This window comes from Falco rusticolus, chromosome 2 (genome assembly GCF_015220075.1).
Source record: "Falco rusticolus isolate bFalRus1 chromosome 2, bFalRus1.pri, whole genome shotgun sequence".
NCBI classification, from domain to species: Eukaryota; Metazoa; Chordata; class Aves; order Falconiformes; family Falconidae; genus Falco; species Falco rusticolus.
The window spans coordinates 67,395,449-67,420,084 of NC_051188.1; the positions used below are offsets into that span (position 1 = coordinate 67,395,449).

Genomic DNA, 24,636 nt, shown 5'->3' on the forward strand with positions numbered 1-24,636 from the left:
GCCCAAAGAGATCCAAGTGCAGTGTCTGGGCCTATTTTTAGTTGGCAAGTGCTTTTAGACTATGTAATGTGTCTTTGTCATTTGTCTACCATACGCTTTGCCTCCATATGTTTATCTCTGTTGCTATTGCTGATTCAGTATTTCAATAATAGAATCATTTTAAGCTGTTCTTTACGCTAGGGTTTGCATCAGACTTTTTTGTATCTGTATAATTAAGACTAATGTCATTACTGATTCTAGCAGCAACTTTGAGTCAGAGCTGACATTATATCCAGAAGCTGTGCCTATACTGCTAAGTCAAAGCGGCCTAAGGTCTGGCCTAGAGATGGAGTGACCTTGATGGAGTCACATCAGCACTGATTAGGGCCACCTTCCCTGTATGGCAGGGCTGCTTGGAACAGCCAAAAATAGAACCAGAAATACAAATTATCTCCTCCATCCATAGACACAAAGCGGTAGTAGTTTTATCTCTTCATCACACAGAAGGAAATTTATTGCTATTCCCATTACTGAACCTGTTCAGATTTATAAACTTTTCATTATTGATTTTTTCTAAGTACTTGAGACATACATATATTCAGAATAAATAGAGGAAAAAAGTAGTTTTTCAAAATGTGTGTTCTTCCCAAGATTCATGTTTAGATAGAGAGTAGACACTGTAAGTCCTGTCTACCTTGCAGATAACAAAAATACATCTCAGAGCGTGCCCTCCTGGGACAATGCATGGAGTTTGGCAACGTACAGTTTATGGATGCTGCTGGAGGTTGTGAACTCCATCTGTATCTTTGTCAGACTGCAAGCTCCATTTTGGTTTTAAGGCTGGGATGCACCTTCCTGTGGCCTCATGTCTTTCCTGCTGGATTAAAATTCATGCAGGGTGCCTGACAGTCAATGACTAAGCACTATCCCGTAGAGTGCTGTGGTCCCAGACACTAAGTTACTCCTGCTGAGGAGGCCCGTTGTTAAGGATGTAGTCACCTTGGCCACAAGCTACTCTGGCAGGAGACTGCGTTCATGTGCTGAAAGCTGGATGGGAGCTATAAAGTTAAAGAATAAAAGTGGTCCTCTCTGTGTCTTTGGAGCTCAGGAAATGGCAGATCCAGCACCTAACACTTTTCCATACTTCTTGGAGATGCTCTAAAGAGGACAGAATGGTTATTCAGAATTAAATTTCTTCTTCCCTTAAAATGAAAATTATGACCAAAATACTAGCCAATTGAGAGCTGAAAAGGAATCTTTAACTTTAGCAGGCTTTGAACCAGTCTGTGAATAATGAAACACAAGAAAGTATGACTTAAAAGATTTCAGGTTTTAAAACAGCCATAGCAGCTGAAGCTTCTGAGTCATCAGGGCTTCCACAGGTGGTCTAAAGAAATACATACGGTGCATCTTTCACAGAAATAAAAAGGAAAGAGAATGACAAATAGAATCTGGATTAAGAAAAAAAAACCCACCAAGTACTGCTGTTACTTTCTGACCATTATATTCAAATAATAATCTGCAGTTTCTTGCTGTAGGACTCTTTACAGAAACAAGAAATTCATGTGCCTGTATTGAATCTATGTCAAGACTATAAAGCGCCCAGCAAAACCAAGTATCTAACATAATACAGATGTCTTCCCCCGATGTTCTGAGAAAAGAATTGATCATTCTTTTTGGTTTTTATCTTATTGCAGCAATGAGGCACTACCTACAGTCTACCCTGTGAGTGCCAATACCTGAAGACCCAGTCAGTGTGACACCTGGAAAAGATCCCTTCCTGTTGTTCTACTGCACAAGAAGAAGAGCTTAGTCCACAGCAGTCCTGTGTGGGTATGGTTGGAGGGGGAGGTAAGCACAGGAAGCTTCTTTAGCATTTGAACATCATTGCAAGAAGAGCTAACCTGAATGCAGAAGTAGTGCTCTGCTCTCCAAGAACTAGGCTGGTGCCTGGAAAATAGTTCCGCCTCCAGGCGTTTTATGCTAGCCTGGAGAGCCTGTCAACCACTGACCACTTTGGGCCAAGTTGCAACTGTGAGAAATAATCCTTAGAAGAATAGGAAATGCTATTGAATGCTTTCTTTTCTCAACCATCTGACCTGCAGGTAGAAAAGCAGTCTCTGTTTTGACATCTCTTGCTCTGCCATTTTCAATCATGAAAGAAAGCGCTTAAGAGGGCAAATGATGCAGTCTGGAGCTAACTTGTGAAATAGCACACATAATTAAGATTATTATAAGTATCAGTAGAAACTGCCTGAATCATCACCTCCTTACATGTGAGAATCTAATACTGCATGTCAGCCTAAATTTGAACATCTGCAGCAAACAACTGTATTGCTCAGATTATGATAGTTCTGTTTCAAAAAGGGAGGCAAAACAGGGGAGAGAAAGTTTGCAGATTTCGGAGGAAAAAAAGAGAAGGAATCTCCAACTTCTCTAAGCATAGTCACAAACTGACAGATGTACTTACTTATTGATGACACAAGTCGTGTCATTTATAACGTGCTGCCACAATCCAGCTGGACATGGTTGGCTGGCAGCAAATTATTGTGAACCTTATGGAGGTAAGTAGGCTCCAGCTTATTTTAAAGGATGCCAGACATGTAGTCTCTTTGGCCAAGCCTTCTCAGTCATTTATAAAGGTATATGGAAAGGTCAATATGTGCTTAGATATATATACAATGTGATTAAAACAGATCATATTAAATTATTTCAATTTACTTAAGTAAAAGCAAGGCAAAATAAAAAAGCTTGTTAAATATCTCTTGGCAGAGGACTTCACTGTCCCTTGGGATGTGTTTGCTAGTTTTCCAGTCTTCCGGATACATTAAAAAAAGAGAATCAAACAGGAATTTCATCAAAAGTTTCTGTTGGAATCTAGAGGTTCTGAGCAAATACGGAAAGAGATACACATTTTTTTAATGCAAGGAACCTTCAGAAAAAGATCTTCTTTAGAGTGGAGTTGTCAGGGAAAATATGATACTATTCAAAATTTAAAAATGCAGTTTCATACACTAAAAATAAAAGTGTAGAGGAGCCAATTACATGTAACTCTTGTGGGATCAATAGGATAGACATTTTTTTTCTTTGCCTCCCTTCTGTATGTCTGTGTGACTCTCCTATCAGTACTCTTTCCTCTACATTCTTATAAATCTAGCACTGAAACAGAACTTGAAGGCAAGTTTACTTACTTGTCTGCAATAGCTGACATCATTTGGTGTTTTGCTCTTTCATATGCTTCAGGGATAGCTCCATACTTTACTCATCTGCCTATACAGGCTTGACCTTACTGATTGGATTTGCCTGAGTCTGTGGAATGTATGACTCTGATCTTGTGGCTGCTGGATCAGGTCCTGGCTAGGTAGCTTTTATATGTTCATTTTCCTTGGATTTTCATTCTGCTAAAATAGGAGAACAAAAGGTGACCATGTGTTTAGCAGTTCTGGGACCAGCAACTGTTAAGAGCAGGACTTCAATCCCATTACAGACAAGTATCATTGCGTGTGTGAGGTCTAAACAGCAGAACGATTAAGAAAGGTTACTTTTATTTTTAAATGTACTTTCCTGACAAACTGCTAATGTTGTCAGTCTTCAGGGGGAAAATACTGGGTTTAGATGCATTTGTCATAAAAGCTCTGATTCTGAAAATGCTCAAACAAACGAGTAACTTCACTCCTGTGAATAATATTGAAGGAGTTCCTTCATGGTTAGGTATTTGGTTATTGTTCCTGAATTAGAACTACTTTTTCTTGACATCAAAGTAAAGGATTGAGAGATACAGCTGGCAGAGATATTCCTTACATGCCTGGATCTATCCTTTTCCTACCACTTTTCTTGATAGGGCTATTATTCTTGTCTTGATACGGACATTTTCCCTCCTATCTTGTCAAGGCTATTCCTTCATCTTGACCTGATAATGATCTCTCTTAGTCAAACTGATAGAGTGTTTTAAGAATTACAGATGTGTACGTTACTTATAAATAAATCTTTCTGGTGAGGGATTTGTCTCAGTGCCATTTCAAACAATGGACTATACACTGAAGAACATGAAATTAAATGAGGAATTACTTGCTAAAGTGCACTCAGGATCGTACTCAGGTCACTTTGTAAACACCTTATTGGAGCCTGCAAACAGTTGGCCTCGCAATGAAGACCAGGGTTCTGAAAACAAAATTTATTTTACCTTTTTCCCTTTTAAATTTTCTGCAAATTATATGTTAATTGTTACTTTAAATTGTTTATTTAGGTCTATTTAAAGAGGTTTTTATACTCTGCCAGTATGTAATAGTCAAGCACATTCCAATTATTTTGAGAATATTCACAAACACACATTAGTCTTCTTCTCAGATTAATGCAAATACTTGATGTACAAAATTGGAATTGTTTGAAATTCTTAAGAGAAAGCAAATTTTCATCTTCTCATGTTCACACTGGAAATTAGATGATAAATATTTCCCTTCTTCACTCCAGTAGTAGAACAAATCTGGCAAAATGAATCAACATATCTGAATGATTGTTCTCTTTTCAAATATTAGAGGACCTTAACAAACTCTCAGACCTTCTTTGCAATATTTGGTAAGTCTCTCAGTTAAGGTTGAGTTCTAGATGATGGTAATGTATGTGTTTTAGCTGTTAGAATACACAGAACAACTTGTCACTCTCACTGAGTAATGGCACTGCTGTTACTGGTAGTAAATATGGTATTCAGAAAAAAGGTAAGATTTAGGAATCTTCAGAAGTTAAGTTTAAGGTCAGTGAAGCAAATTAACAGAAATGTAGAGTGGAAGATTATAATAAAATTGAACATTAAAAACTGCATTTTTTTGAACCTGAAGCATTGGAATTGCGAACAGAAGCTGAAGAACAGTTATCTCCCCTGAGAAAAACAGATACCATTAATGAAGGCAGAGAATAATTGACTGAACATACTTGCAAAAATGGGGAGATTCTGTTCTCTTGAAATTCATTTTAGAACTTGAAATTCTGTTGAAATTCATTTCAGAACTGAGCAAAGACTGCCATATTTCTTTAAAGAGCTTCTCACCTAGTAAACAAAGCTGTTGCCTTTAATGGCGCACACTATTAATGCGATGCACACCATTTCAAGAGGTGAATTCAAGAAGAGATTTCAAAACCACATCCTAAGCATTTCCAGGATCAGCTTATGGAACTTTTTCAGGCTACGGACTTTCAGCTTGCAGTAGAAGATGGCATCTCTGCCACACTGAGGGACCATCCTCAGGAGCCCTGGAAATCAGCCTTTCCCCCCACAACTGATGCCTGTCTGGCCAGCAGAGAGTCATCAGGTGGCTTGTCAGGGTGGCAAGCACACTACTGTTTAAGTGTTAAGCTCTAGCAACCTTTTGTGGGTGCTGGCCAGTAAGTAATTGATTTACACTTTGAAGTTATGTATATGCAGCTTGCAGCCTCTTTGAACCCTAGTAAAGATGTCTGAACAAACTGACCCAAAAAAATGGAGTGGACAGGGAAGTGTCTTATTTCTACTTAAATATGATCATTACACCAACATATATAGCATTCATTTATGCTAACACGAGTAAGCTCATATCCATAAATCAAAGACAAGAATAAAAAGAGTAATTAATATTCTCTCTTTTGTACCTATTCTGTGCTTGCTTTATAATTTGTAGCAGATGGAAGCCAAATGTTTCAAAGAATCAAAACCAATTTTATAAGATGGTTATCTTCTCTAAATAACTTCTCCTTAGACTGCCAGTTATCCTTACGATTTTAATCTATAAAAACATTACTGTTGGAATATGATAATATTTTGAGTAGCTGCAGGCAAATCCATGTTCTTGAACCTTCGTCCATATTCCATGTCTGAAGATTCTTCCTTTTAATACCACTATCTCATTGTTTAATTTGTCTTTGGAAAAACCTAGAAACCTTTGTGCCACAGCAATATTCTCACTGTCTGCTAACAAGCTGTTATGGCCCTATTTATGGTAGATTTTTGTGATTTAGATCAAAATCTGATTTTTAAATATATTTTATTGCAATGGTATGTATAGTACATTATGAGTAGTTCTAACACAAACCAATGTCTGTTTTTTCTCTTTGTTAAGATTTAAAGAATTTCTAAGTCAATATATAAATAAATGAAGGTGAAGATACAGAAATAAAAGGAATATAACTGAGTGAAGTAGAACAGAGAAGCACGTTAACAAAATAGGCTTTCTCTTAGGTCACAATTCCAAATATGCATTTAGGAGTAAAAATAAACAGATGATGATGGTGGGACAGAAGCCTGTGGCAGGAAGGAAGCTATGGTGTGTATCCAAAACACCTAAATAAAGAAGACTGATAATAAAAGCTCTTATTCATAAATGCACAGAAACAGTTTCTTGAATACATCCTCAGGTTGCTTAACCAGGGCTTCAAAGCATCTAATATCAAAAGTACCGGATACAGATAAATTGTATTTAATTAAAAAATGCAATGCAATGTTTCAAGTGGCAAGGTTATCTTCAAGTTTCAAGCAATGATCTATCCTGATCTTTCCTCAAGTAAACATCTAGAAAGACTTCTGAAAGAAAAAATAGGAGAACAAGTATATTCGGAAAGTGAATCTCTTGAATAACTAATTTGCCAATCAGGCTGCCACTTAGAAGCTGCAGAGAAACCATTCTTTCTTGGAAATTATCTAATACATTGCTATTGCTGGGAGCAGTCCTACAGTCCTAGTATGTCAGTACCATTCTAACAGGGGTAGCTCCTACCTCTTAAAAATAAATGAGAAGAAAGTCAGGCAAGTTGAATTAATCTATCTATAGACAGAAGAGTTTTGTCTGAGAAGTTTTATACGTCAGCCCTGAAAGAAAGGTTCACAAACTGACCTGTTGTGATGATTTCAGGAATTTTGCTGGGAATTTTTCTAAGAATTGAGTGTGCGGTTTTTGAATGGCTACCACAATGGAGGAGTGGTTTATAGCAAGTGTTTTTAAAGCAAACAAATGCTTTCCCTTACTTTGGTAACAAAGAATGGCTAGTGTTTGTGTAATTCCATGTCAGAAGTACAAAAAGTGTGCAAAGCTAGGAAGTAGGTAATGCTACTGTAAAGTTGTGTGGGGAGGCACATAGTGCGTACTTTGCACTTCACATTTTATGAAACCAAAAGTTAAATGTATGGTGTAAAATTTGCAGAGGCTGAACTATATAGTAATTAAGATAACTGGGGATATTTCTCTCCAGGGAGTGAGCTCTAATAGTTAAGGAGTGAGTTGATGTTAAAATAAAAATCTTCCTATGCATTGATTAATTAAATTAAAGCAATCCAGGAGGTTTATTGCATAGTAGTAAGGCACATGATTTGTACTTTATATGGGCCACAGTATATATTTATTTATAAATTTATTAACAGTCATATATTTGTTTACTGGGACTGCAGCAGGACATACCCTCTCATCTGAAAATTACAACTATGGAAATGAACACCTAAGTGGAAAGATGTGTAATCCTTTTAATTTTCATATTGCCTACAACAGCAGCAGTCCCATGCTCTGTGATGCTTCCATTTCCATTTCTCGTAGCCACCAAAAGGAATACTTACCTCACTCAAATGTAACTCAGGCTAATAGCAGCACACATGCATGAGGTATTGCTCTCCAGAGACATGTCAGAGAGTGCCCTGGAGTTCTGAGTGAAGTGTTCTGGCTCACCATCCACTCTGTCAGTGTCTCCAGACCTTTGGGGAACAACGTCTCACATCTGGTCCTGAATTTCTGCAGAGGCCGAGTATGTCTTCAGTTGGCAGGCGTAAGGCTGTGTTTGGTGGTAGGCAAAGCATCCTGGGGCCCTGTTCTGGCGTTGAGGCCAACTGTCACAAATTGGCTTGCAACTGGTTCTTACCCTTCAGCAAAGGGCAACCACATCCAAACCACCTGCTGGAAGTGGTGCCAGGGCTGCACTAACTCTTGAACTATGCTTGGCAAAGTCCTATTTGGCACAGACCAAAGCTGTGCCTGAAAGTATTCTAACAGTGTAATTTTGTAGTATAGCTGATGGACTTCCCCTGCCCAGGAACTTTCCCTGACACTGTTTAATTTATTAGTATACAGCCTGTATATATACTCTGTGTGTGTCTGTGTGTGTGTGTGTGTATATGGCTCAGTAACAGAGTCCCAAGAATCACTTGCATCACTGAAGCAAGTAGCAGCTTCCAGAACAGTGTAGCAGGTCTCAGGTGAACCCATCAGGACTGCATGCAGTGTAGCGAGGCACTGTGGCATAACCTGACATTGCTTCAGCCCCAAAATGCAGCCGAGGTTTAAGTTGCCTGCTGCTCTGCTAGGGGATGAGTACTGGCAAAACCAAACCCACCAAGTGTGGTCCTGTGGTCTGCATGGCAAAGAGCAGTGCTTCCTTGTCTAGTTCCCTCAGGCACTCTTTCCTTCCTTCTCCATCCCAGTCCAGACCTTCCTGGCCTTCTGCCCACTTCTCTCCTGCCCTCTGCTGAAGTAGACATAGAGCAAGGCGTGTGATCTTTTATGCCCTGTCTTCAGGCATATTTAGGAGAAAACCTCTACTGACTAGATACCCTTTCACGATGACCCTGAGGTCCCTGTGCAAATATTGCCTTTGCTGGGAGATATTCTCCTCATGCTGCAGGCTAATGGCCTGGGCTTAGAAGGGGTGACTCTTTCCCTTGAGGTGCAGAGGTGGTTGACACTGGGTGAGGTGAGATTTGCCCTGATCTCTGAGGAGCCAGGTGGCAGCACACACTTCCAGAGTCATCCTATTCAGGTAAGATCTGAGTTATTTTCTCAGGATACAACTACTCAACACTTTGGCTCTTGGGCTCAATCCTTTTATCAGTATATTTAAGCAGAATACTATCGATTCAGAATTAGATTAATTAAGCTGTTTCTCCTCAGGAACCAATGGTGTTTTGATTGGTGCTGAGCTGCCTTAAGTAGCAGGTCACAGTGGTTTCCTCATGACCTTTGAACTGAGGACATTGCTGGAGTTTTTAGGTTCTGGATGTATTAGGTGATGTTTAGAGTTAAAAGTGGGGTTTTTCAGAGCCTTGTTGTCAAGCCTGGTAGAACAACTGGCTTCTGAAATCTGCATGGACAGACTCAAACAAAAAAAAAAAAACCCCTGGATAAACTCATTGGTACAGGGAACATTTTCCAGGCTCGGGGAAGCTCCTCTGAAATTCACCCCCTGCAAGAGTCCTTTTTAAACAAGAGACTTCTAGCAAAAGCTCCTCTGCTTGTTTTGGTTGATGCAGTGTGACATGAGGCAAGCAGTTTAAAGGCTGAAGCAGTTGATCTGATGTTCATAGACTGACGCTGAAAAAAGAGATCCAAGTGTTTTTATTCTGAAATCATGTTCTTAACAGACTGATCAAAGTTATTTTTGTTATATTAGGTTGGAGGAATATGATGATGACATAGTGATAAAGCCTGTTTCTCCTAGGCAGCCTACCTGTGATATTTGTTTGTTGTCTTTCTAAGTATATTCTATTAATGGCATATATTTTTGCTATGTAGATGATTCAGTGTTAGAAGCCACTTTCCACACAGTTTATCCTGAGACTGTGTGCCATAACATTGCTTATACTGATACGAATATTACTAGAGCTTACAGTGGCAGAGAGGTAGCTATCTAAACAGGATAGTAAAACAGCTGATTACTTCCTGAAGCACCTCTTTAAATCAGGAATCCTCCCAATAAAATGCCTTTTAAAAAATCCTTTTAATATTAGAGCATACAACAGTTAATCACCTTCAAAAACTGTAGGTACGGCAGTAAAAGGAAGAAAATCTCTTTCCTCTTTCCACTGGTGCTTCATCCTTCTTTGAGTTTAAAGTGCAGGTTTGGTTTAGTTTTTTTAAATGCCTTTATTTAATAATGAATTCGAAGAGAATTTTCTGCAAAATTGAGAAGAAAACAAGGATGCTGAAAACCTCCTCTCGGTCTAGACTGCAATTTTTTGTGTATGGAGGCAAAATGTTTGATGTCATTCCAGAGTAATGTTGAACAACATTTTATCCATCAGAATTATCCAAATACAAGCAAAGGGCAACTCCATATTTCAGTGACCTGACTGGTCCCTTTGTTGGATGGCCAGCTCCACTTAGCTGTAAGTAGTCATATGATACAAAAGTGTAAGACGCCACAAAGTGAGGTGCAGTAAGCTTTGGAACCCATTTTTGCAGTCTTTGCTCGTTTGCTACTGCACTTGATCTTGTCGTCACCAGAAAAATTACAAAAGTCTACATCAATTAATTGTATTTGATCTATGTAAACAAGAAAAAAAAATCCCTGAGGCTGATACTTTGAGTCCAGTTCAAACTTGTTTAGATTAACTTCTCTTAATTAGCAACCTAAGTGAAAACAAAGCAAGGATAAAATCACTTTCTGTGTACCACTGATGGATGTGTCTTCAGTGAAGAGTTAACATGAATTATCCGTGCTTGAATTACAGTGTTTGTATTAGCTCTGTTTGCATGAAAGTAACCACACTCTGAAATAACGCTTAAGTTTGTTTTGCCCACACTATGCTTGTATGTAATACTGAGAGTTGTGGATGGACATCCTATGGGTATCTTTACTGGAGCAAGCTGGAAAACAGGAAAAAACCAAAACATCCCCGATTAATTGCTTATAAGAAAAGGGTGACCTCTTTAGATGAGCAGAAGGCACTGAAGGACTGTATATCCTTGAAGTTTTCCCACGGAGCAAACATATGTCCCTGCTACAGGGAGATCAATTGTCAGACTGCATCCATTAGTGGGCCAGCCAGTTAGCTACAGGCTTCACCATGCTGAAGTTAGGATCCTATGTATGAGTTAAACTTGGGCAACATTTAAGCTAAAGTTAGCTTTGCAGAGACGTTCCTTCATTTGGGATTTGCACTCCCGCACAATAAGATGCAGATCTTCTAGTATCTGCTTAGCGACAATAATATGTCAGATTTGGGATGAGCTCCCTGGGTGCAGCGTGTCTGCACGTGCTTTTGAGGTCATGTGTCTGCTCAGAGTGGCAGTCTACATATTTTCCTGAGCCTTGTTCTATGACATACCCCGTTCTACCTATCCTCTGACATACGTATAAAACTTAGTAATTACATTAAAGACTTATCTTCCCTTCCCCAAAGTTAAAAAAATGGAAGAAGGTAACAGTTTGCAGGACAGATTAGTAAGCATGGCAGTTCATTGTTGAAGGAAATTGAAAATACTAGCCAGCCTTTCCAAATAGGAATCACTTAAATGAATGGCGTGAGTTTTGGAGGTGCTGAGTTGATGCAAACTCTGAATGTTTTTCATCCTCAAAAATCTGGCCAATTGCTTTCATGTCTCTATGTTGATGTAGTCACCCAAGTTTGACAGTTTTGGCTCTAAGGTTTAGCTTGACTGAAAACAAACTGGCTTCAAAACTGTAGGGGAGGTTAGCAGCAGCTGCTCAAACCTATGTATCCAAGAAAGTAAATCTTAAAATGTCAAATGGATTTCTTCGCATGAAGTCAACCAGCAATAAACAGGAACAGAGACATACCTGGAAGGGTAAAACCAGACCGCAGTCTTCTGCTTCTTGCTCAGATGATGTTTCTGAGCAACCCTGCCCTGGGTCAGGAGTTCAGGTGGACTGCCATACGGGAACCTGAGGCTTGTCATGATCTTAACAACATCTATGATTTAGATATTGCTCTCTTCAGTTCTCAGTGGAGGAGCTATGAGCTGGCACAATGATAACCTCTGTATCATCCCTTTTCAAAAAAATGAATAATCCTGCAGAAAACAAGAGCTGCTCAGACTGTGGCAGACTGGTAGAGAACTGCTGTAAGACATTTGCAATGCTTTGTGCATCTGCAGATAAAAGTTCAAGGTAGAAAGATAAAGGTAGTTAACAAGCTTTCCAATTGAATTTGGTACTGCTGAAACTCAAAAGCTAAGAGCAGAATTAGTGAACCTTTTGGATTTAAGTATTTGAAATTCTAGCATAAAATTATCTTTTGGTAATGGAAAAAATAGAAATTAATATTGAAATGATTCTGCATTCAAGAAATGCAAATCTGTCTTCAAGTTCATTTAGCAAAGTGACATTTAAATTACTATGAAGAATTGTGTGCACTATATGTTATTTGTAATTTCATAAAATGTTGGGATGAGATTGTCCTGGGATCAGCATGTGATTAAACTGATTATATACCTTATATACATGGTATGTTTCTTATTCAGTCACAATCAAAATACAGTGTACTTCTATTAATATAATAATTTAGATGTCATAAATGAAATCTCAGTTAAATATTTTTTAATTTCTATTCACAGCCTTCTATTCTCTATTAACAAAGTCATTCCTCTCACCTAAAAAAAGATTCTGCTTTTCCCATCACCACGATGGCTGACATCTGCTAGGATGACCCCTTGCCCTTAGCAGCAAAGCACTGCTATGTAGAAATGGACGACAGACAGATGCTCTTCTCCTGATTCTAAAGAACTTTAAAAATATGTATGGGTGCAGAAGAGGGCACCAAATACTAACCGTCAAAGCAGACACGGTTTTTCTCTCCTTAACACTCATGCTGAGTATTTTTCTTTTCCTCACTCTCAACCCCCGTGTATACATATGTGTCTTAATACTCAAAATAAGTCTTATTATTTTATTTTGAGTCCAGGAACACTTATATCCAATTTCCTTCAGGCCTGTTGATCTTCCTTTTCTCCTGTGAAAATAAGGGTGTGAGTAGCAAACAAGGAAAGGCTATGCTGCTGTAGCCCACGCCGGCACTCTGTGCCTCTCCTGACTGCCATCTTTAAGGTCAGACAGCGGAGATTAACTAAACCCAGAAGCCCACGTTTCAATTCCTGCTACACTTGCTGACCCGACCCTGGGTGTTATACAAGGAGGACTTTTAATGTAATGTGAAGACTCTATGGTTAAAATTACCTTAGGAAATTCCAAAAGTAAGATTTCTGGTGTGATATGTTAATGGCACTATATTGCACAACTAGCGCCTTCTGCATTTTTTATTGCTTTTATTGTTACGCCTTGTTATCTGTCACACATGCATTCTGACCCAGTTCTTCAAAGTAATTGAAGTCAAAATAGTCAAGGTTTCATCACAGCAATCCAGGGATAATTGAAGAATTACGAACTGATGATAAGGTGCACAGGCAGGGCAGAAGACAGAAATAATTACTTTGCCTGGTCATGGAATCCCTCTTGTCCCTGGGGCACAGAATTAGACTCCTCCGTCATTGTTCTCTTTTCCTGGCCTGTATATGTTGGTTGCACTTTTTCTACACTGTGGCTGAATATCTGTAGTCTGGTCCATATATAATTCCCATGGAAAAAAGAAGTCCCAAATTAGAATCCTTTTGGTCTTGGGTGAGTGCAGTTTTCTTCTGGATTAGTAGAGCACCAAACTATGTGGGAACAAACTGCTTAGCTTGTGATGTATGAGAGCAAAGCTGTTCAGCGTGTGCAGAAGAGTGCTTTGGTTTCATGTCTAGGAAATTTCATGGCTGAAAGCAAAGGCAATGGTAGATGTTGGACTTACCAACATCAGTTATGCTGTGCTTGTTCAGAGAATCGAGAAACAAACGGATGATGGTGTGAAAGAACTGAAAAGATTATGAGTCATCAAATAAAAAAATTAATATTACTACAGGAATGCAGATAACTACTGACAGTGGAATATTCTGGACATACAGTATGTGGAATGATTTATTTCTTTGTCTATCTGTCTGATAATATATGTGCCCAAAGAAACATGGAAAAATGTATTCACACTTTTCTGTACAAGGGACAAAAATCTGTACAGTACCCTTTCATCAGATCTGCATGTTGTTATGCCTATGCATACTCATAAGTCAAGCTTTAGAAAAGCTTGGGAAACAACATGGGGTGCTAGTAGCTCAGAGTCAGGGTCTAAAAATCTAGAAAAGGTACATAACATAGACTTGTCTGTAGACTAATAGTGATGCTCAGAGACTACTGATGCTAAAAACTTCAATCAGAAGTAGCTGTCTGTGTATGTTAACTCCAGGTACGCCTTTTATGGGGTCACTGAGGGATTTCTTAGGGTCTACTCCAGACTTGAGAAGGGAAAGGAGTCTTGGATAATAATTGTGCAAGCATCACAGTCAAATCATGGAAAGCTGAGTGCCACGGAGATACATTTTTACTTCTGCTGAAAAATTAATTCTTTTATACTGCAGCTTGACTTTTTGCTTCTCTCTTCTGGTTCCCGTCTTGGTTGCTATATTGCAACTGATATAAACTGCTTGTTTCCATTTTCCTGGTTCTTCACTGTCTATTCCTACTTGACCTATCAGCACTGCCAGTATGTTGACTCTTGCATTTAATTGTCCCATGAAACCACAGTTACTGCCCACTTATCACACTTCCAAATAAACACTTCCATCCTTTCACTCAAGATTTCTCTTGGGAGGAACTCCCAGCACATGTCTGTGAACTGACCTCATGCGCTGCTTTGAAAGCATCACGATGCCTGCGGCACACGTAGAGGCAATCAAGCAGCTGGCTCCTGAGCACAGTTCTGGACAATGGCAGCTCACTCTTCCTTTGTGTTTTCCTATCAATATCTGTGTTCCCACGCATGACTCTAGTTTCATGCTTAGTCTGTCTCCTCTTTTAGGCAAGAGCGTCTTTTGTGATTTGTAGATGCAGCACCTCATTTTGCGGTATAGTGTGGGCTCCAGGTGAGAGTATAAGACTTAGCCAATCACTGTACTCCCCTGTGCAGGAAGACTGTCTGCCAGTTCCTGTACTGGATCTCCAGGCCACTGGCAGAGGAGGAGAGGGCTGGTTCAGGTGGCCCTTCCGACCCAAATGCTGTACAAAGAATTCTCCGGAGCAGATGGAAGTGAAGGGTGGGTAGGGTCAGGTCCCACTTTCTCACTATTGTAATGGCCCTTTGGTTTGCGAGAAAAGTTAAAGCTGCCCTCCGCAGCTTTTATTTGGAAGCTGCTGCCTGGTGATCTGCCCCATCTGCTTCATCTAGGCGGTGAATCAAGCCTGTTGTACTTAAACCATTGACCCCTACTCTGAGAAATACCAGAGAAGAATAGACTTTAACTAAATCTTTCAGTAGCACCCTCTCCCCTTATTTTTCTCCCTCCCTCCCATTGTTTTGAAGCCAAGTCACTTTTTGTTTGCTGGAAGAAGATTAAACAAAGGAACCCACCAGCGGCGCCGGGTTTTGTTGACGCACATGTTGGCTGTATCACTCAGGCAGCCTTCCAGCAGGTATGCCCGTACAGCTGCAGAGCCATTCACTGCTGAGCCGTAAAACTGCTGGCAGGTCTCACCATCTGTGAGGAATACTGTGTGAGAACTTCCCTCCTTACTGGATGGTTTTCAAGACAAATGCCACCGCTGACCCCATTAAGATAGCCAGCGTTCAAGAAGCAGCATAAGGCACTGCAAGGCTGTTCTCTTTTCTGTCCTGGCTGAGTGAGTCATGCAGTTATGTCAATGTTCCCACATCAAAAATACTTGAATGCTTGTGACATCACAAAACACTTAGTAATTGTGAGCCTCTTCCCATCAAGTGTCTGGGACCTGTGGCAAAGATTAGGGTGGGAAATAGTGGAATTTTTAAGCTACACTGCTACCATTACAGGAAAGAAAATGGGAGGGGAAAGAAAAGCAAAGCCAGCCCAAGAGCTAGCACTCAGAATCTTGTTTGGTACCATGGCACAGTCTCTGAGGAGAAGTAAGTCTCCTCTGTACCCACAGATTTTGGTCTTGCTGTCACAAAATCGAAGTGCTTTCTTCCTCAAAGCCCTTGCCAACAGCTCTCCCATCCAATAGTGTATGAATTTCATTTCTAGCTGATTCTGAAAGATACTGAATTAAAAGTAATTTGAAACAATATCTGACTGTTGCAATGCAAGCATCTGTAGCTAAGCCCAGGGCCTCCCTACAAAATATTGGTTTGGGTATCTCATAATCATATAGAGCAAAAAGATTTATTTCTTCTCCGTCTGTTCAGTATTCAGGTTACACAGCTAGCCAAACATTGTTACCCAAACATCTTTGCTTTCATGGGAAAAAGTACATTTAAGTATGAAAAGCCAAGTCATTTTATCTAAAGAGACAAGTTGTCTTCTCTATTCTTTTCCATAACCAGTGTAAGTTTCATCTGCAGCTGTAATAAATGTGCACAAGGGGAAATAACCACTAGGCTCCTAGTTCAAAGGCCACAGGCATCAGTGAGACATCTTCCCTTGCCTTCAGTGGTTCCTGGATCATATCCCAAAACCTGACCTCTGACTTGACAAAGATAGTTACTAGCCTTTCGTTCAGTTCAGTGATGCTTAATGATCATGTCTAAGATATGTTTGAGCAGTTCTAGGATGGCATGAGCAGGAAATACACAGAGCAGTAACATGATTTAAAAAGATAATAAAAGTTATCTGACATTTTTTAAAGATTAGCTCACACCATCCAAACTTTTTAATCCAGATGCAGCTAGCTGTTACGGTTGTGTTAGCCATCTGGTACTATAGTCTTTGGCTGAAAACAGAAGCAATACATATCACCACTGTTTTTTTGTTTCCAGGAAAAAGCAACGCTGTTTTTATGATCATCCATTCATTTGGTATCAAGCACATTTCACACATGAGTTAACTGGAGACCTGCAGTTGATATATTCTGTGGTAAGAAGGGCTTTATATGGCTGATGGTAGAAGCAGAGATGAAGAAGGAAAGGTTGCAGTTTCAGTGTAACTGAATATAATATCATTGGGTTTTTTTTAGCTTTCCCTTCATAAAAAGATTCTTTATTCAGTGACGCATTGTCTCATATAACAAAAAGGTTTGTAGTACTTTCTGGTTTTGCAGTTCAAAGCAGATAGCATCCTCAGCCATATTTTGCTAAGCATAAAAACATCTATAATTGCTTTCCACTAAAATGCCCAGCAAACTACAAGTAGCTTATTTTTGAATATTTACACACTTGAAAATATATTATTTTGTTCAAGTAACAGATGCATGCAAAAAAATTATGAGCAATAGAGAGCAGAAAGGAAACCATGAAGGCAAAGGACATGGTAGCTGCTTAGAAATGGTATTTGTGGTACACAGCAGTACCAAGTGACATAACCCAAGGAAACTTCCTGGCTTCTCGTTGCAGCGGGATTCAACTAGATGACCTTTAAAGGTCCCTTCCAATCCAAACGATTCTTTTTTGGATTTTCCAATCCAACAGTCTTTTCAAGAAGAAAATAAGTGCTGCTGCCACACCATGGAGTGAGGGACACAAGCTCTGCTGTATCTTCTGTGTCCTGGAGACAGGAGTAGAGTTGGAGCAGGTCTGTAACCTCAGGTTTCTCTGTGTCTTCTGGAAAAAAAGCTAGCACGCAAAAGGATGGAAGAAGATAACAAATCCTGGGTTCCTAGTTTGTAGCTTTCTTTGACTGATGCACAGAGTTAGGAGGTGATGCAGCCTAACAAGGATGCTCAGCTATTGCCTGCCTGGCAGCAGTTGCACCAGCTTTTTGGAGGACAGAGTCCAGCTCCCTCACAGGTTGCCATTAAAAATGCCCCCACTCTCTATTTCAATGAAACAGATCTGTGTTTCTGTCAGGTTGGTGTGTGGGTCCCTTCTCTGCTCCCAGTTATGTCCAAGCTGACCTTCAGTGCTCTCTGTTGAGAGGATCATTGCTACAGCTCAGCTCCCAAAAAGCTGACTAGTGTGGAGATTTACCCTGTGCCATGTCTTCTGTATCAGCATAAGAAATTTCACACCCTCGAGGGTCGCTGTCAGCACTTACTGCCTGACAATTTTCCTCCAGGGCTATTGGTGGCCAGGAGATGGCCTTTTCCTGAGCTGTCACTCAGCTAAAGTTGATCTTGCATCCCACAGTGTTCAAACACCCATCTTCACCTTAGGCATGTCATCCAGCTATTGTGTATTTTAGGTACTTGTCACCTCAATATCTAAATCCCAAAGGAACAACTTAAGCAACTGAGGGGAAGCTGGAACTGGGGGCAGATTTCAGTGGAAGCTACTCATCTAACCCACCGAGGTGTCTGAAACACTTCCACTGAGGTATATATATCTTAAGTATTTGAATAGCTTAAAGGATCTGGGCTTAAGTGCTGATGTGACTGTTGAAAATGTCTCCTACGTCACTTACACTTTATTGAAAAAAATTAAGTGTTAAATACAGAGAAACTTCAGAAATGCTGCAAATATATATATAGCTGCACAGGCTTCTCTGAGCAACAGCAGGTTATACCAGCTCGTATAGCTGCTCACATGTCTGCAAAAATGAACAGATCAAGAGGCCCAATAATCCAGATTCCTAAAACCCCACTGGAAAAATATTCTAAGTGATAGGAGCTAACATTATGACAATGGGAATTTACCCTTGGGATTAAAAGAGTCTGCCACATTGCAGGTAGATTAGCGGGCAGCTGGATTCACCCTGTCCATTAAGATCTAATAGGACATTCTGTTTCTTAATAGGTCAAACTTTATAAATCTGGTCTTCAGGATGGTTCTCGGGAAATGTTCTGCATGGGCAAGCTCTGCTACAGTTGAAACATAGAGCTATGCCTGCACTTCTCAGAAATGGTGAGCTGCAGCACAGAGAAGGGTAAGCTCTGCTTTTTGCCATTTGCCTACTGCCCGCTCGCAGTCCAGCTGACTGCCACGCAGGCAGGCTCTCCAGCATGCCTGGGCATCCCCGGGAATACGGCTTAACGTATGATCTGACGCGCCACCCAGCAGCCATGCCTGCAAGCCTGCAGTTGGCGCAGCAGGCAAGGCTGATCTTGAGGGCAGACTTTGGCAGGCAGGAGAGACATCCCCTCGAGGGAAACCCCATGTGTTTCATTGAGAAGGGAGCTGGCAAACACGCCTTTTACACGGTCCCGCTATTGCCGTTTACAGTTTGTAAGCAATGAGGGTCAGACTGCCTTTTTGTGGTGTACCTGCAGTTGTAAAGCATCAGATCTTCTTTGTTATTTTTCTGTCTGTGTCTATATTTGTGCTGCATGAATCCACTGTCTGCGTCTGAAGAAGACTTGCTAGTGGTATCAGGATTAAAAGGAGTCCCCAGCCTGTCCTCTGACTGACGGAGCTGGAAATGTCTGCTCACAGCTGCCTGCTTTGCACTCAAGTGAAGCAGGAGCTAAATCTTGTGCCTCATCCTCAAAGTGCCTGGCAGTTTTTCTAGCTCTGCAAACACTATCACTGATAATTAAAAAAGGAAGAAAGGGAAGAAGAGAAGAACGAACAAACAAAATGAGCAATGTCCAAAGCAAATAAGGAAAGTGATGGCATAAGGGGAGGCAGCGGGTGAGCTCTCCTGCCTTGCTCTGCTCAGGGCCTTGTCCATCCTCCCACTATCATGGATTGGCATGGTGACATGATGGGGAAACAGCCACATTTTGGGGCTAATATACATCCTCCATCCTCCCCATCACAGCTGCATCTGGCCCTGCAGTGGGTTATCCTCTCTCCAAATGTTCAAGTCATTATCAGTTTGACAAATCCAATATATATAGAAAGATCTTGAGGCAAAATCTGTATTTCCAGAAAACGAGATTCCTATACCATCTGCAGCTAATTGTTTCATACCATATTCGTCTCAGTCCTGCTGAGCCCACTCAAGGCCTGCTGAGCCCATCACTTACCCTGGTTTTACACTGGAGGAGCTCCACTGTCTTCCGTGGATTAACACGATTAACACTTTCGTGTGAGAGCAGAATCCAGGGATGAAGGAGCATCCACCACCACCATTACAGATTGCCCTGTCATCACCTTAACACCGACTGGGATACACTTCAGTGGCAAGCACTGAGTCTGGTTTTCAGGGGAGCGGGAGGGGAGGCAGCCAGCCAAAACTCAGGTTGTGGTGAGGAGGGGAGAGAGGTGTCACTGCCTCTGAAATCAGGTCCAAACCACGGGGCAAGGATGTGCCCACTGCAAAGGGCTGTGGCAATGGCCCCATGCTCCCCTCTCATCTAGGGTGATTGGCAGCATTTCCCCTCATTCAAAATTAGAGAGAAAAACAGAGCTCAGCAGTAATCTCGATTCTAGAGCCTTGTTGAAACTCTAGACACACATATCTGACAGATACAACAGAGATTAATGAGCCGTGACCAGAAGTTTGATTTTTCTGTCAAGTGCTCCCATCCGTTTTTAATAAACAGGGGAACAACATAAACTCCAGTGCCTGCTCTCCACTGTTTAAACTGGGAAGGTTGCTTTTGGTGCCATGTGTGTCTGAGCTGAGTTATGACTCCAAACCACTGAAAAATGCAGAAGTTTTGTTGGGCACTTTTTTTCCCGTTGGCCCTTTTGTGGCTACTCTTGTGATGAGCTTTGCTCCTTGTATTTTTTCTTTTCTTCTCAGCATGGACTGTCTGGTGTTTTACTGCTGGAAACTGTCAAATGTATTATCATGTTTACAGCTAAATGAGTTCAATTTAGTGTCGTTGGTGTATTATCTGGAGCACGTAAATGCCTAAAAAGCCCACTGCTTTGTTTTAAACAGTGCTCTGCTTTATTTTTTTACGGGGTTTTGGAACATGGCTTCCTCATCCCTTCCAAGTACAACGGGCTGAGCCAGCTAGAGCAGAGCCCGAGGAACGTGCCGTAGCCTCTTCATGCTTCTGGTTACTTACATTACGATCAGGCATTGCTCTCATAAAATAATAATCAGTACATAGACATCTGAATTTGTCAGGAATTCGTGGTAAAGCAGTCCCTAAGGATTTTAAGCCACAGAAATGTGTTTGAGAATTCCTCTATTTTTATTTCTCACAAAGCATGATAGAAGCCACAAACAAAACAAAAGACTGTCAGAGGATGTTTTATACCCTGAGGTATTTATGGGAGGGGAAAAAAGAGTGAGAGAATGCTGCCATAAATCTAACTGGCCACAGAATGTCACTCTTGCTCCATGCAAATAAAGCTGAAACGAAATTTACCTGGTAATATAAAACCTGAGTCTTAAGGAAGGCAGCTCAGGGAAGCTCTTCCCTGTAGAGAGATGAAGTACAGCTACACAGGCATGTACGAGTGGGCATGCACACCCTCTCTCGCAGGGAACCGAACGACATGCCTGAAATAAAATTCCTTTGTAAACCACTGGAGCTCTGATCCACGTCTACATCCAAAGCTGAATCCTGCAGATGACTCTTCTCCCGAAGGGTCTCGCCAGTGGGTCAGAGTTGGGGGACTTTGTGGGAGAAACCCCTTGGATCCTAATAACCCTTCCCACACTGAGACAGGCATGCACAGAAAGTCCCAGACTGTGTGTAGGGCAGCACTTCAGTCTCCCTGCTGAACACACCTGATTTTCAGTAGGATTCTGGCCGTGAGTGAGGTCCTTTCTGAGATGCAGGATCAGGGCCACGGAGAAACAGGCTGGGCTATATTATTTCAAACAAAAGCTGCTCTTGGACAGAAAGCACTCTCAGTTTCAACACATGAAATAAAAGCTGCCCTGAAATTGAAATTGTCCTTGACTTGATGCTGCCGACGTCTGAAATTGCCACTAAATTTAACAGACCGATGCTTAGCATTTAATTGCCCCTGAAAAGTCACCGTCAGGAAGGCACAGTATCAAAAAAACAAATCTTTTATTTTTCAGTCAGGGCTTTGTTTCAAGTAACAGGTACCTGCTTCTTCAAGCCATGACCTTGACCTGGCTAGGATGCAGAGGTCACTCCCCATGCAAGGGAGCGACCCTTCCATGGTGTCACCTCTATGTAGACGGGGAAGGCACTAGCCGCAGGGCACCTCCACATTTCTCCTTTAGGAAAAAAGCTTTTCCTGGGGTCCAAATGAGACTGGGGAAGCAGAGCAGGGATTATCTGCTGGCCCCCAGGGGTGGAGAGGTCTAGCACTGCAGGACCAGGATCCTCCCATTTCCAGCTTGGTGAAAACTTCTCTGGAGGAGGTACTAGAGCTGCATGATCTGTCTGGGGTCTGCTGAAGGCACATTTTTACAGATCAACAGAGGTGAAAGAAAATGGTTTTCTGCTCTTACCATATTTTGTGTAACTGCAAGAACTCTGCCTGTCTCAGATTGGCCCCAAAAGTGCAAATCTTGAAAAAAAATGAATATAAAGAATACAATACAGGATTTTATATTGGATCAAAAAGAAGTTAGTTTTGAAATGTTGGTCTTTGGTAATCCTTGAAGTATTTTGACTTAAGGGGTTTTTACCGTTGTTTTTGGTGTAAATTTACTTATTTAAAACAGAAGCTTACTTTCAGTCTAAATATTACATCTTTTCTTTTGAAAGTATAGAAAGAGGATATTTTGATCATTTTAAAAAACATTTTCCAATTTGAATATGGCATATTCATTAAAAAATCCCCTCTCCTGCCTAAGGCTTTGATTTTGACAAATCCACATTTTCCACTGAAAAACATTTCCCAGAACACTTCCCAATTTTCTCTAATATTTACATCTGTTCTTCTCTGAGAACGTGTCACAGCTGTAGATCAACAGGAATCGCACAGAACACAGTTGATTTATGGTCACAGTAATACTTCTAAATCAACTTGCATTTAAGAGTAGTGAATAGTACATGTCCATATACCAGCAATGTATCATAAGGATTTTGTACTGCTTTTATATTTTTTACATTTCTTTTGCATAATTATACACGATTCATGTATAATTGTAATTTTTACAATTATTTTACATAATTACATGTTATTAGAGCTGTTAAAGACTGCGAGCCAGATCCTCAGTGTTTCATGCACCCACCCTGACGGCATCATCTGTCTCCAGAACTGGGTGACTTGGACCAAAAGGAACTACTGTCCTCCGAAATTAGGACAACCCTGTAGCGGTACATGGTTGTGAAGTGGCAAGGAAAAAGAAAACTGTTTGTCTCTGCCACTTTTGTCCTTAGCTGCAGCATTGGCCTTGTATCGTGTGATCCTGCTTAGACATGGAGCTCCCAGGGAGTCGAATGAAATCCATGGGAAGCTGTGTGTTGCTCTGCCTTCCTCTCTGGCCCCCAAACCACAGGCACTGGGATGCAAGGCAAACGTACTAAGGGGCTTCCATTTAGTCCCAGAATATTGATTCCTCTGCAGAAAAAATCAAATTTTCCACGGGCTTGGTAAATAAGGGGAGGAAGGGTCCTGCACGCAGCAACCATGGGGGCATTTTTTTCACCAGGCAGTTCAGGCATTTTCTCCATAAGAGCAGTTGCTTAGTGGCACACACTACCCTCTGTGAAGGTGAATGTTAATAACAAGTTTAGCTCCTGGGCGTTGCCAGCACCCTATTTTTGGCTGGCTTTCTGCTCCTCAGAGCCCAGGAAGGCCTCTGTCAGCTGAGACACGGAGGGTGGGGGCATACCTTGCTTCCCCAGCTGGATTATCCCTCATCCCCTCTGCATTTTAAGAGATTTGGTGGGCCTGTTAACAGCTTCTACCTGTTTTAAGACCTGTGACAGGAGGCTGAATGGCTTGCTTCATGCAGCCCCGTTTGCCCGCCGCTCCTACTAGCAGTGTTGACATGATTTATGCAAATCATAAAATGTGGCAGGGTGACCTCACGAGTGTCCAGCTCTCCTCACGCACGTCTCCAGGCAGAAGGGCTAGTATTTATAAACAGTGGTATATTCACGTCTCAGTGACCTGCTTTATTTACACTGCTCGCGCAGGGCTGCTACCACACAAATGAAATATTATTCCCCGCCATGTGCATTTAGGTTTTCTGTCGGTTCTGTGTTTTCTTTCATGAGTTGCCCTCACTGCCAGTGAGCTTGTCAGCAGCTCTCCCCTGCACGGGGCTGGGGAGAGGGGAAAGGAGAGAGTTACGTTCACTGCCATTTCCAGGGCAGTGTGGTGACAAATAAGCACGGGACCCTCAGCTGGCAGAATAGTGAAGCCTGCAAGCTCTGCCTCGGTTTCCACAGCCTGGAGGGGAGTGAGTCTGTCCCCCGACACTGACAACCAGTCAGGCTGCCTTGACACAGCCCTTCGTCACAGCCAACACCCCCGCTTGCCTTTGCTCATGGCACCCCAGCCCATTGCATCCTCTGCTTGCTGTGCTGCAGCTGGTGGGATGCTGCCTCCTGGGAGATCCTGGTCTTGGCTGTGCATTGGTGAGGGCAGCTGAGAGTTAGTCGAGCCATCATCAAGCTTCTCAGGCATATGGATATGGCTGAACCAGCTGGAATTTTCTAGCAAAATCATCTTTGTGCAGTCATTTTGAAGGAGATAGCCTCCAAAGAGCTCATTTCTGGCTCACAAATTAAGAGAAAAATGTCTGTTTTCCCAAAATAATCATAGTAATGAACTCAACAATAAAAGCTGCTTATCACCCTTTTGGTTTTGGGGAGGGTTTTTTTTCATATTTTCTTTTTACCACTGGTTAAAAAAAGGGAAGGAAGGTTTAATGCTTTTTAAGATAACGTTTAAAGTTTTGCCTTTTTCATTATCTCCCCAGCTTCTGCCGTTTTGAAAATGACTTTTTTTATTATTTTGTTTTCTCATTGAGATGTTTATGGTAAATATTAACTTATGAGCAAGTCAAGGAAATCAGTAGCTGGAATTCCGTCAATCTTAGAAGGCTGCGCGCATTTCAAAATGAACTCCACGGCCTGAAGCTCCAAAGGAGAAAGAGCTCTCTATTGCCTTCACTGATGGAAAGGGAAAAGTATCTCATA

The 24,636-nt window shown here is 41.2% G+C and overlaps 1 long non-coding RNA gene across 1 annotated transcript in view; it reads left to right on the forward strand.

Annotated features, from left to right (window-relative positions):
- Nucleotides 1–24,636, forward strand: part of LOC119142942 — a 32,766-nt gene that overhangs the window by 4,606 nt on the left and 3,524 nt on the right. Inside the window, exon 2 of the long non-coding RNA XR_005102517.1 lies at nucleotides 1,677–1,830. This is a non-coding gene — a long non-coding RNA (uncharacterized LOC119142942). The remainder of the gene's footprint in view (nucleotides 1–1,676; nucleotides 1,831–24,636) is intronic.